The sequence below is a fragment of the Onthophagus taurus genome, chromosome 11 (genome assembly GCF_036711975.1).
Source record: "Onthophagus taurus isolate NC chromosome 11, IU_Otau_3.0, whole genome shotgun sequence".
In the NCBI taxonomy this organism is placed as follows: Eukaryota; Metazoa; Arthropoda; class Insecta; order Coleoptera; family Scarabaeidae; genus Onthophagus; species Onthophagus taurus.
In genome coordinates, this window is record NC_091976.1 from 24,440,227 (window position 1) to 24,454,910 (window position 14,684).

The following is a 14,684-nucleotide window of genomic DNA, read 5'->3' on the forward strand; positions in this document are numbered from 1 at the left end:
AAATTCGTGACCTTTTACTTTATTAATTATCGTCTTCTTAGCGAACTATATAAGAGTCAAAAAGAATATTAAGAACAACTCAGTGCGAATAAGTCAACATGAAGGTAAATACAGATTTTTGTTATAATTTTAGAGATACCTTATTATTATGGTTTATAATTTCTCATTTTCAGTTAATAATCGTTGTGGCACTTCTTATTACTTGTGCTTTAGCACATCCAAGAACACCTTACCGACTAAAATCTTCCACAACTACTACGACTGAAGAAACTATATCTGAATTAGAAGATGATTTAGCAACTGTTGCAGATGTAGTCACTGAAGAAATAGCCGAATTAGAAAATCATGAAGTAACAATCACTTTATCTGAGAATGAATGTAAAGAGGTTAACAATATATTTAGCGGGCGCAATAAACGCGATGCGTTGGATAGAATCAGACTGAAGAACAAGTTCAGAAAAGCGTGTACTTTCGCCGTTATAGCGGGTTAAAGTGAGAGTTATGTCTTGTTTAAATAAACTGACCACACGTGATATCATGTTTACGGTCGAATTGTAACTTATGTGTTAATGGCCGCAGAGGTCTTGTTGAATAAATAAAAAATTTTTAAAGTCGCTAAACTGTTTGTCTCCGTTTTGGTTGTTAAAACACGCGCTGAATATTTTTCTTTAATTAACACCACACAAAAACAGTTTAAACAATCATTTTTTTTATGTTTGTTTATGTGGGATGGAATTTTTTGTGATTATGGCTTGCAAAATATTAATATTGACGTCAAACGCAATAATTATTGAATCTATGGTACGATTATTTATTTCTTTACGATCGTAGTAGATACTTAATATCAATTAGCATAAATATATTAAATGATTTTTGCGAAAAATGTTATTGGGGAATCTTTGTTTGCATGCTGTATTATTGCCACAGCCGTAAATAGGTATATAAAGGCATCTTCAAAAAAACATTCATGAGTTATTGTGCAACGAATTTCTTTAGTGTTCGCTACATAAAAAAAGAAAAATGAGTAAATTTACTTTTGTAAGTCTAAATCAATTTTTTAACATTACTTATTAACATTTTTTTTCGTAATAGATAATTCTTGTAATGGTTTTATGGACGTGTTTAATCACAGCTCACCCATTACCAGATAATGAAAAATCTGATTTAGTTCAAACTAAACTTGCAACGGAAACTTCCAAAACAGATGAAGCTACATCTAAAATACGTAAAAAACGTGGTTTCTTCGAATCATACAGACACTGGAAAAAGTTTAGAGCAGCATCTAATTTTGCCGCAGTTGTGGGTTAATAAAATCGATTATTTATAACTACAACTTTGTTCTTGTTATCCTTTTTTGTAACCATATTTTTTAATAAACATTTCTTGAAACTCAAGCAAAAACCTTTTAACTTACACATGTGAGAACCACCACGTATACATTCGCTATTAATCATAGCAAGACCGCGTCCTGCTGGACACGATTGCTACATGAATAAATCTTTTATTCAAGACTAGCAAACGTATTAGGTGAAGTGGTAAAAATTGCTGTCCCGTGCGAGGTCGCTCATTCTCTCGATTGTCATCTCAGCCAGACGGGCCCAATTACCATCTTTTGACGCGACGTCGCCGCGTATCGCCCCTGGGATCTGTCGCGATTCAAATAATAATCGTAAAGGTAATAATAGAGGTGCGTACGCGGTGTATGCTGTACACCTGCACGTTCCACTGCTCGCATCTATCAAGATATTCAATTTATTCTTGCCTACTGCAGCGTTAAAGGGTGTGGCAGGATAGAGTTAGTTCAATGCAGAACTAACAGCATGGATAAATAATCCAGACAGATTCAGTTAAGGGTGCGTTTATTATGTTAAATTTAAAAATAAAAAAAAAACTGAAAAAAAGAAAAAAATAGAATAATGTATATAGTAATAGCATATTGTAAATTTCCTTTAACATTCACATTACCATACGCAGTGCTCCCCTAATCCGCTGCGTAGCACTCGGGTATAAATCACGCTACTTTTCTATTTGGGGGGAAGTATTACCCGTTTCGGATTCCCTATTTCAAACTTCCAGCAATATTTTTCCGTGCCTCGCTCCGACTAGTTGAAATGCAATTATTCTATTCGCAGCACAAACTCCTTCAAGCCATGATTTACGTCGTTCAGTACACTGCACCTATCATAGACTTCGATCTGTTCTCTTTCCTTACTTTATCATTCACTATTAATAAAGCGTTGTTGTTGGCGAATAATTACCGTACGATAAATTGCAATTGTGTTTTATTTCACTTTTCAACAGCTGTACAAGTAGTTGTCGAGGATTTATGATAGAAGAAATTACAGCTTAAAATTTTCTGTTATAAATGATATATTTAATAATACACCTGGGTGGCGTATTTATAACATTAATAAAGACATTTTTAAGTTTAATTACCACCTAAAACCCCTATAAAATATGCTATTATAAAATGTAATGAATGAGGTAAATATTTAATAAATGTTTAAAAAATCGTATCTCAAAAACTAATTTAGATATCATCATGGTGTAACAAGAAAAATAAAGTTAATATAATTAATATTTGATATGACAAACCTCTTTACATTTTGTTGTAATGACTTTTTTAATTGAGCTCGGGTAGTTAATAATGTTAAAAAAAATTGAATAGTATTTAACATATTATATCTCGAGAACTAATAGAGATATCACGATGATATAAAGAGCAATTTAAAGCAAATTTAATTGTTATTTTATATGTATAAGATTATTTTCTGAAATCTTCAACTCTTCAAGTTATGATGTTTTGAATGTGTTACTGCGTAATCATACCCCTTGTAAAAGTAATTAATTTTTAAAAATTCGTATCATAAGAACTAATTGAGATATCGTTATGAGGTAAAAAGGAGTTTAAAGCAAATTTTGTTGTTATTTGACATGAAAAAGATCATTGCCTCAAATCTTGAAGGGGCGAAGTTATGATTTATTGAATGCAATTCTACTTAATGATACTCATTGTATGTCAAAATAAAAGTAATCGATTTTTAAAACTTCGTATCTTAAGAACTAATTGAGATAACGTCATGAGGTAAAAAGCAGTTTAAAACAAATTTAATTGTTATTTTATATGTATAAGATCATTTTCTGAAATCTTCAACTCTCGAAGTTATGATGCTTTGAAAGTGTCACTGCGTAATCATACCCCTTGTAAAAGTGATTAATTTTTAAAAATTCGTATCATAAGAACTAATTGAGATATCGTTATGAGGTAAAAAGGAGTTTAAAGCAAATTTGGTTGTTATTTGACATGCAAAAGATCATTTCCTCAAATCTTGAAAGGGTGAAGTTATGATTTTTTGAATGCAATTCTACACAACGATACTCATTGCATGTCAAAATAAAAGTGATTAATTTGTAATAATTCGTATCTTAAGAACTAATTGTGATAACGTCTTGAGATAAAAAGCAGTCTAAAGCAAATTTAATTATTATTTTATATTCAAAAGATCATTTCCTCAAATCTTGAAGGCATGAAGTTATGTTTCTTTGAATGCAATTCTACATAATGATACTCATTGTGAAATTCGTACCTTAAGAAGTAATTGAGATAATGTCATGAGCTAAAAAGTAGTTTAAAACAAATTTAGTCATTATATGACAATGATCAAAATCTTGTGAGTTTAATTTCCATTTCCATACTAAGTTATGATTCAAACTAGAATTACATTCACAGTTTCAATGCATGAAAGTGGTTAAAAGGGTTAACTTATGAAATTGAAAATTATTTAGTTATCGTAGCGATTTACGAATACCCTGTAGCCGTTCGAATAACAGAAAAACCGGGTACCGTCCGATACCGAGCGAATCGAAAACTTAATTTATATGCCGACAGCACAAAAACGGGCTTAATTTAGTGAAAAAATAAAGGAGCCGAAATTAAATCTACCGCCGGTGGTCCGGGTCGAAGCGCCTCGATCCCCAGACCTTTTGTATCATCTAACTGGTATTTCTATTTATCTTGCGAGTCAATTAACCCAACTTGGGAATTGAGGCCTATTTCTCATTCAAAACTTGTTCTAAACGTTTTGTCAAAACTAAATAAAGTCTAAATTATATAAAATTTTGAAAATATTTCTTTTTATGTTCGGGTTTTAAGTACATATAATTATGCCACGTCAGGTTTTTTGCGCGTTCGAAACGTCGTCAGGGGACCAATTTTGGTCATATCTGAGCGTCCATCTTTCCGGGACCGTGCCGCTTAAAAGTGCATAAAGTTCCTTAAAAGCCGGGACCTGGTAGCCGGAGTTTTATGAGTTGGCAATTTTTAAATAATAAGAAATTAGGCGTCCGCGGTCCTGCAATTTCGCGTCGGCCCTCTTGACTTATCTCTGCGATCGCGGAGAAATTTTTACAACCAACGGTCCTCGACGAAATTACTGTAATTTTAAAAATTAGAAAATTGCTCGCTATCCTTTTTCGAGATCGTAAAGATTCGTGAAATCCTTTTTTTCTGAATAATTAGTCGTGCCTTGTTACTGTAAAAATTTAAATGTAAAACTATAACTACTTATACGTATATATAGTATATCAAAATGGAAATGGAATAACTGTAACCGTTGAATAGGTTTGGTTTGGTTGAATAGGAGGTTGTATTATTTAATATACGATGTCATTTATAGCAACGGTTTTATTTCGAGGTACGTATAAGGTTAACGCAACGATAAAACGTTGATATAAAAAGGTGATTGATGCTTATAGCGAAAAGAGCAGCCGTTCAGTTGGGTTCTAATTTACGACGCATTGTTTTTGGTCCGGTGAGAGCGAAAAATTCGGCGCTAATTTACGAAGCGGAGCGACTTTTTCAATCCAGGGCGACCTTCAACGGCGGCGCAATTAAAGTAAAAACGCAAATTCACCGTCGCCGATCGGATAGGAAAAAACCACGGCAATTATACCGTCGGTCGGGAGGAGCTGGGCACGGTGGTTATTACGGGGCTTTTTGCGCTGCCGATTCATATCGTTGGCGGTTTGTGCGGCCCCCAAAAGATATTGCACATTTGTACCTTGCTCGCCCTTATCTTCGCGGCCATAAATCGTCAAGCTAAACGCGACCCCCTCGGAAATATATCATCGCGCTCCCTATAACAATAATTACAAGTTTGTTAGCGCACTTATACCGGCTGTAAATTCCGTTTCGGCCACATTAAACGCCCGCCCGTCGCGTTTAAAATAATAAAAACCGGCTTCGTTCCTCGATATCCGGCCAAGTGATCTACACCTGGCACGGTATTCGATTTAATTTTAAACGCTTTCAGATAAACGCTTTCTATGTATCGGAACGTACCTTAGCTTTAATCCAATGATATTATTTCACGATACCAACAGTTAAAGTATAACCATCTTTAACAATATCACGTCACTCAATTTTTAAACACCTTGTAAGTCGGGTGTTAGAAACAAAACTAATTACAGGTACATCAATTGTTATATACCAACTTAAAGATGACATTCTACGCTGTCATTTAATATATAAGTCATCTTTTCAAGTTCATAAATATGACCTGCACGTTTTCTTGAAGTTTTGATATTTTGTATTTTAAGTAGTATTAGATGAAAATATCAGGTTTCTACTTTATATTCTTTGTAAGGAAAAATAATTTGCGGTATATCGATTGCTATATACCAGCTTAAAGAGTACATTCCACGCTTTAATTTAATATATAAGTCATCTCTTCAATTTCATAAATATGACCTACACGTTTCCTTGAAGTTTTGATATTTTTCATTTTAAGTAGTATTAGATGAAAATATCAGGTCTCTACTTTATATTCTTTGCAAGGAAAAATAATTTGCAGTATATCGATTGTTATACACCAATTTAATAAGCTTTGGACAAATTTTGAAAGTTTTGTAATTTCTCGTTAAAAATGGATTGGATTTAGTTAAAATGTAATGAATGAGGTAAATAATTAATAAATGTTTAAAAAATCGTATCTCAAAAACTAATTTAGATATCATCATGGTGTAAAAAGAAACTTAAAGTTAATATAATTAATATTTGATATGACAAACCTCATTTAAGGCTTTATATTTTGTTGTAATGATTTTTTTAATTGAGCTCGGGTAGTTAATGATGTTAAAAAAAATTGAATAGTATTTAACATATTATATCTCGAGAACTAATAGAGATATCACGATGATATAAAAAGCAATTTAAAGCAAATTTAAATATTATTTCATATGTATAAGATCATTTTCTTAAATCTTCAACTTTCAAAGTTATGATTTTTTGAATGTGTCACTTCGTAATCATACCTATTGTAAAAGTGATTAATTTTTAATAATTCGTATCATAAGAACTAATTGAGATATCGTTATGAGGTAAAAAGGAGTTTAAAGCAAATTTGGTTGTTATTTGACATGAAAAAGATCATTGCCTCAAATCTTGAAGGGGCGAAGTTATGATTTATTGAATGCAATTCTACTTAATGATACTCATTGTATGTCAAAATAAAAGTAATCGATTTTTAAAACTTCGTATCTTAAGAACTAATTGAGATAACGTCATGAGGTAAAAAGCATTTTAAAGCAAATTGAATTGTTATTTTATATGTATAAGATCATTTTCTGAAATCTTCAACTCTTCAAGTTATGATGTTTTGAATGTGTCACTGCGTAATCGTACCCCTTGTAAAAGTGATTAATTAAAAAAAAAAAACTAATTACAGGTACATCAATTGTTATATACCAACTTAAAGAAGACATTCTACGCTTTCATTTAATATATAAGTCATCTCTTCAAGTTCATAAATAAGACCTACACGTTTTCTTGAAGTTTTGATATTTTTTATTTTAAGTAGTATTAGATGAAAATATCAGGTTTCTACTTTATATTCTTTGTAAGGAAAAATAATTTGCGGTATATGGATTGCTATATACCAATCTTAAAGAGTACATTCCACGCTTTAATTTAATATATAAGTCATCTCTTCAATTTCATAAATATGACCTACACGTTTCCTTGAAGTTTTGATATTTTTCATTTTAAGTAGTATTAGATGAAAATATGAGGTCTCTACTTTATATTCTTTGCAAGGAAAAATAATTTGCAGTATATCGATTGTTATACACCAATTTAATAAGCTTTGGACAAATTTTGAAAGTTTTGTAATTTCTCGTTAAAAATGGATTGGATTTAGTTAATCGAATCACTTTGATTAGATATTTATTTATAATGTTCTTTGGGGAGAATCTTTTATTAATACAAAATTGTAAACTTTCATTATTGGATATTCATTAGCTTTTCATTCTCAATTAAACGATACACCGCCACGGGTCAAATTAACATACCACAATCAATCGAAAGTAAGCTCAAGCCGATTATACCACATAATGGCAGTAATTTCACAGTTCCAGAGTTTAATTAAGGTTTGGAACCCGGCAGCTTACAATCGATGCTATAATTATGTCGCGTGTTGTGTTTTAGACAGAAACGGGTCTTAGCATCTGACGTTTGTTTAGGTAAACGTACCGGATAAAATTGACAAGAAATAGTGGAGCAAGGGGAGCATACAAACATAGAATATCGAAGTTTATTCAGCAATTTAATTACCTCGTAGAGCTATCTGTTTACAGAAGCCGTCGGAGAGCCGACAATCTGATAATTAACCGCGGCGAATATTACTCCCTTTGACACCCTATAATGTAATTACACTATCACGATGACCGAGCGTCGTATATTTGACAAATTAATCTATCGAATTAACCCCTTCCGTCGCGCATTATCGGATTGGGTTACTGAACAGATAACGTCAAGCTTATTGACGTCTTGTCGAGGAAGTGTTCAAAGTAAAAGTTCTAAACGCGTTGTGAAAGCAGTTGTTACGTTCGACATAAACCTGGTATTACGCGCTTTGTAATTATTTAATAGTGGCCCATTCGTAACGGTTACCTGCGTCGACGGGTTCAAGGATAATTTGCATATTTTGAAGACGCAGTGTTTAGAAATGAAACTTTTTCGAAACGCGTCGGTAATGTCTGTAATTTCGGAACGTTTGCATAACTTATCTCGAACCCTGCTAACTATCTTTTCAATTTAGTTCTCTATAGGAAAACTATCGACTCTCACTTCCCGATTTTGACAAAAGACTAATCTCCATTTTTCTATTACGTGACCCAATCAAACGGAATCTTTTCCTATTGTGAAACGGTATTTTTCTTCACGTATTGATTCTCGCCTAAGAGAGAGGTAGCACTCCCTTTTACACGCGTTTCCCTCCAACACTAGTACGCATCCTGAATTTCAACTTGCCCCTTTTCCACCCTTATTAGCTGGAAACAAGAGCGAATTAAAGTTAGGGGGATACCTCCGGAAGTTGAAGCGGTGGTATTTAAGAAAAGTTGAGGATATTTACAGTCGCTTCAGCTCGGGGAAGGTTAGGTTATGGCGTAATCGACTCGGAGGCGGTACCCATTAGATCTAATGCCCCTCTAAATAATTCATCTTTATGGATATTGTTATTATCAGAGTTTTACCTTGTGGAATTCCAAGAGACATTTACGAATATTTCTTATAAGGAGGGGGTGTTTAAAGGATTTTGAGGGTCTCAGAACTTTGTGTCTCATTAATCAAGACAAAGGGGCGTTACTTTTTGTTGTTCCAGACAAGACGTCGCGCCTTTATTTCTTTATGTAGGTAAAATAAAAGTGCGACATCCAATCTGGAACGTATTATCTTTTTCGATTGGATTCTCGGCGTAGCTTATTTCTGTTTCTTTCTAATTTATAATTCACGTAAATCGATCTAAAAAATTAGAGCGATATAACTTAGATAAACTGATAACGGTAATCGACAAACGCAATTATTTGATATATTTTGGTTAAAACATCTTTATGGATATTGTTATTATCAGAGTTTTACCTTGTCGAATTCAAAGAGACAATTATGAATAATTCTTATAAGGAAGAGGTGCTTAACCCAACGGAGAATACGTGATTAATCTACACACCAGTGAATACGCTAGGCGCTGCACTGACTTCCTGAAAATTAGGATATGCCACCGAATTGTCATCGCTGTCCAAGTCCTCATCATCTCATTTCTGTAGTCTAGCCATTTCTCTTTCGTAGTCGTCCGTTTTGACTAAAAACCGTACTTTGGAGTAGACCTATTTCTTTAGAATAAGTAAGTAGTATTGTTTTACCTTGAAAATATCAGTAGGTCGCAACAGCAAACTTACTCCACTAAACACTCTCTCATAAGCTATTTTATATATTAGTAATAACATAGAATTCTCAAACATAAATGAATACGTCAGGCCTCAGAAGGCTAAGGCGCCCTCTGCTCGTAAAGTGATCAGTAGCACCTATAAAGTTAAGAAGCTACCAAAGATATAATAAAAGTGTATTGAAAATTGTGAATCTTACAGCAAAAACATGTCATATGTCAGGCCTAACGTATTCATGTAGGATTTTAATTGTCTCAGAACTATGTGGCTCATTACTCAACACAGAGGGGTGTTACTTTTTGTTTTTCGAGACAAGACGTCGTGCCTTTATTTCTTTATGTAGGTAAAATAATGGCGCGACGTCCAGTTTGGAACGTTCCGATTTTCCGATTGGATCCCTGGCATGGCTTATTTCTAATTTATAATTCGCATAAATCGCTCTAAGAAAATTAGAGAGACATAACTTACAAGGGAAGTGTCTTTTTCGTTACGGTGCGATTAAGTGATAGAAATTCACCTTTTATTAGAATTCTCTTGTTATATAACAACTATCTATGGCTTCCTTCATCCCACTATTTGGCGTTGATGTAAAAACAGTAAAAAGGAATTTGATGTCTGTGATGAACGTTGCAACCGCCTAGTGCAGTGGCTGATCTTATAGAATCTTATTGTAGTTCATAATTCTTCGCGGATTCTGTTCCATTCTTCTGTTCTGTTTTTATGTTATTGTTTTATTTTGTTTATTTTTACTTATTTGCTTTTTTATTGTTTGCTTACAAATCGAGTACGGCTTAGTTTAATATTTAATTTAGTTTAATATTTAATTCAATTTTGTTTAATTATTATGTATTAATTTAGTATAGGTAATTCCGAAATTTGTAATTAGGGGAAACCCTGTTTATTTTGGATAAATAAATAAATAAATAAAAAAATTGGAAAAATGCCAATAAAATTGATTTTGTTGAGTTGTTTTAGGCTGTAGCAAAATAACGGGGAGTCCGATTTATGCCATCAATACCTCAAAATGTTCATCTGGATCTCTACTATCATGTCCATAGAAGAAGCACATTATATTATATATATTATATTACTATGTTTTTTAATTTACGATTTTCCAAATTTTTGGGTGTATCTCGAAAACTGGACGTGATGGAGAAAAACTGAAGACAGTTTCAGAATCAGCACAACATTCTATGTTATAAAAAAAATATCGTAGTCTTCGAGGAAAAAGTTGATTAAAATAATAATAAAGTAGTGTTATTTAACATATTTTGGTTAAAACATCTTTATGGATATTGTTATTATAAGAGTTTTAGAATTCCAAGAGACATTTACAAATAATTCTTATACGGGGGGGGTGCTTAAAGGATTTTGAGGGTCTCAGAACTTTGTGGCTCATTAATCAACACAGAGGGGCGTTACTTTTTGTTTTTTCTTTTCTTTTTTTCTTTTTCTTCGTTCACTGTACACGAACAAGGTATGTACGAGACGATATCGGTAGGGTTCTTCGCAGCATTTCTCTTTTAATTTCTTTTATTTTTTCAAGGAGGCATTACACTTGTTTACAAGACAAATTAATAATTGCGACGGTGCGTGAAGACAAAAGGAACGGGAAGAGAGTCGATTATTCGCGATTCGAAAATTTTGATGGATCCCGACCCCCGGCGGGCGGCGACTACGTTTATCAATCAATTGTTTTCCGGCGAGCGCCTCTCGTGGCCGACGTCGACGTGAGTAATGTTCGCTACCACTTGCGGCCATCGGGGGGCCTGGTCACCCTGCGGCGTGACTGAATGCGAACTCAGTCCGCAACCCGATTTCGATTTTTATTACGAATCCGAAATTGGCCCTCGGTCCAACCGATTACAATTAAGCCGACTTGTTACGAATCGGTCAAACGTACTTTTGTCAAAGGGACAATTTATTCAATTCTGAGAGCTTAACAGGTTTTTGATTTCACTGTTTTATCACAATTTTAATTTTCTCCTTTAGATGTTTGTTAACATTGGAAAACTAATTTTGCTCGGGAGTGATTTCCCGAAGGAAGCGCGGCGCGGTGGACGATGAATAATGAACTTTGAAAAAGGAGCGAAGTAAACGGGCGCGTTCAGGATTAAGTGGGTGGGTGAAGACAAATTCGTAACAGGCGTTCAACTGAAAGATGCACGTCCGCGGATTGTTGCCGGAGCCGTCGTTGTCGTCGTCGTCGTCGTTGCTAAATCGTCGTCCGGTAATTTAATAAGTGCCATTTTCAACTGTTACGTTCGAGAAACGTAGTTGAAAAGCGGATCGCAAACGGAACGACCGGATCCCGTGGCGAGTGTGGGCGTCCGCGGAAACACGAGATCGCGTGCAGATTCGCCTCGAGCTCCAACAACATTAAGGTTCCACTACGTTCAGGACTTCAACTCTCAGTTTAGAAGAGGATGGAGCTTAATTAGACACAAGCTGTTCCTTCTTGGTATACGCACTGTTGTCTAATCCTTTTTATTTATTAGAGCACGTTACTTTGATTTTAAAAATAATTTAATTTGAAACAACAACAAGAACTAATTAAACTTGTTTAAAGCTCGTTTAACTTGTTACGGAAACATTCCTATATCTGACACTAACATATGTTTTATTTAGGTTTCTCTAAAATAGTACATGTTGGAACGTAGAGCGGGCAGACGTCCTAGAAATAACCTTTATTAGTCTTGAAAGGATGATACCCGTGTACCTTCGCAGAGAACATATCCAAACGTACGTTTAGTACACGATTAACAGATTTCGCATTCCGGTGTATCCCTAATACGCCTCTCGGCATCTACGGAGAGCCCTTCATCATCTGAGGTCCTCGTATTAGAGGGAAGTACCCTAGACGCAGGGCGCCTCGACGCCGTCTACCTTACAACTCGACGCCGGAATATCCTATTATAATTATCACATGCTCTCTCTCGCATTAATTATTACGAGCGGCGGTGGCAACTAATGGTTTAATCGCTGGGGAACGTAGAGCGCACGCCCTCTAGCACCCCTTGCGGTTAGATGCCCCCCCTGGAACGCCTGTAACGTCCCCGTTTAGACGGCAAACCAGCACGACGCGCAAATAAGAACGACCGAATTGAAGGTAATTAGAATTGAAACTGGAGTTTTGATTGGATTTCGGTAATGGTAATGAGCGGTTTTACTTCTCCTCTCTCGATTGGAAATCGTGGTAATCAACACTATTTTATAAGAAATTATAATAAATGATTGAATATAAATCGGTATAAGGAACCCTTTGCGGCTTCCCGAAAACGGGAATTCAATTAAGTCGCTAATCAGCACGGCGACAAAACGGTTAAACAATTTGTGTTGGCCTTTTTCAATTATCGTTACTGGATGCAAATTGCACACGGACGCGGAATGGAAAAAGGGAGTGCGCGACCTAATTAAACCTAATGAAATTTTGAATGGTCCCGACGGAAATTGGATTGTTTCATCTGGCCCTGTGTGTCCACTTTGACAGCGAGGGCAGTGACGCATGTCCGAATGTCGGCTCGCGAAGGGCGATAATTTCTCCGCAGATTAATAATTCGCTTCGTTATGGCATTTCGTAATTAACTTACAAGGGTGGTGCATTTTTATTCCAATAGATTTCCACATTACCATCATCGAATTTATTGCAAAAGGCAAATTTTTATGATTCCGCCCAACATGTTCTACATATAATAATAATAATTCATTTATTATTCACAACTTAATAACGAAACTTGTATAACATTCTTTACATTTTTTAAACTAATGTATGAACAAACGGTGATGTTTGAACAACAAAAATAATAACAAAAAAAAATTCAAGAAAGAAAGTAACCCATTATTATAAAAAAGACATTTGCAATACAGTAACAATAACAATAATTCCTGTATTATGTACTAATATTTGACATTCTGCACACCGTATTGAGCCGAGAATAAAACTGTGCGGCATCGACGCTTGAAAACCTCAAACGGACGTGCACAGTCCCATAGACTTAAAGATTTCATTCATTAATTGAGTAATTTTGTATGATTTTGTATGTACTTTTTTTGAAAAACTGCCGTTTATGTATTGGCGGTGTAAGAGTTCCTTTATATCTTATATTAAGGGTGTGCACGTCCGTTCTGAACTGAATCTTTTGATAAAAGTAGTCTAGTTTCTCTATCTTTTCGAAATAAGTTGTATCAGTCTACAGTTATAATGCTATTATCGACCTCACCAGACAGCCACGTCTCGCTCAACGCAGATATACAATAATTGCCATCACTTAATAATGATTTAAATTCATCAAAAGATGCCACCAAAGACCTAACATTTAGATGGCCAAAACTAAACATTGGATTCACTTACACAAACTATGTAAAGTTTATATATATATACAAAACAAAATCAAAATACATATATAGAAAAAACAAATCAAAAATAAATGTATACCGCAGATCATCTCCGAGACATTCCATCCTTGCTCATCAGACAGGTCTTATATATGCCGTACTCGTCGCTTGCTGCGAGGTACCTCCTTCGCCTCTGGCTGGTGCGTCTTCATAAGTTCCAGCAGTTCTTCCTGTCGCACAATGGTCTTTTTATATCCACACGGCAAGAGAATCCGACGCGTCCATCCTCAGTTCAACATTTCCCAATCCAAAATAATCCTTTGCCCTTTTGTAGACATCAAGCCTAGCCTTCGTGAGGGATTCCGTTAGTACAATCCCAGTACCCTTATAATTTCTTTTGTTCCCCCATAGTACAGCCTGATATGCATAAGACCTGAACTTGACAATAATAGGGCGACTCTGTGACCCCATCGACTTGTCTCGCTTCATCCCTGGTTTTCCTACTCTATGACATCGTACGATCATTGACGAGTTATAATCAAAGCCGATTCTAGTAGTAGAGCGTCTCAGTATCGAGACGCTCTACTGTCATAATCATATCATACTAAAAGAAAAAAAAAGGCTTTAATTCCAAATTTGTTTCATTATTTTCATAAATATATAATATTTTATAACAGTTAAAAAAGTTTTTTGAAACGCGACGATGGTAACGGTGAGTGTTCCAGACAGGACGTCGCGCCTTTACTTCTTTATATAGGTAAAATAAAGGTGCGACGTAGAGTCTGGAACATACAATTTTTCCGTGTTTTCTGTCTGGCTTATTTCTGTGTTTTTCTAATTTATAATTCCCGAAAATCGCTCTAAAAAATTAGAAAGACATAATTTAGATAAATTGATAACGGTTATAAATTGATAAAAAGCTGAAGCACATCTGAACCATGATCACCATGGAACTAGAAGATAGATTGCTTCCATATAATGACTATACTTACCTAAGGATTATTTCAGTTATAAGAAGAATTGAAGAGTCATCTTTGTCTTTGCAATCATATTCCTGTTGAGAACTTCAGGAATTCTTTAGTGCAATTACTCCATTTACTGCAGATTGACTTACAAAGAAACAAAGT

At 34.7% G+C, this 14,684-nt stretch overlaps 1 long non-coding RNA gene across 1 annotated transcript; it reads left to right on the forward strand.

Annotated features, from left to right (window-relative positions):
- Nucleotides 1-364: 364 nt before the first annotated feature.
- On the forward strand, nt 365-1,394 carry LOC111429035 (uncharacterized). The gene is made up of 2 exons (XR_002708145.2): nt 365-1,038; nt 1,093-1,394. It is a non-coding gene; the product is annotated as an uncharacterized lncRNA (long non-coding RNA).
- The last annotated feature ends 13,290 nt before the right edge of the window (nt 1,395-14,684 follow it).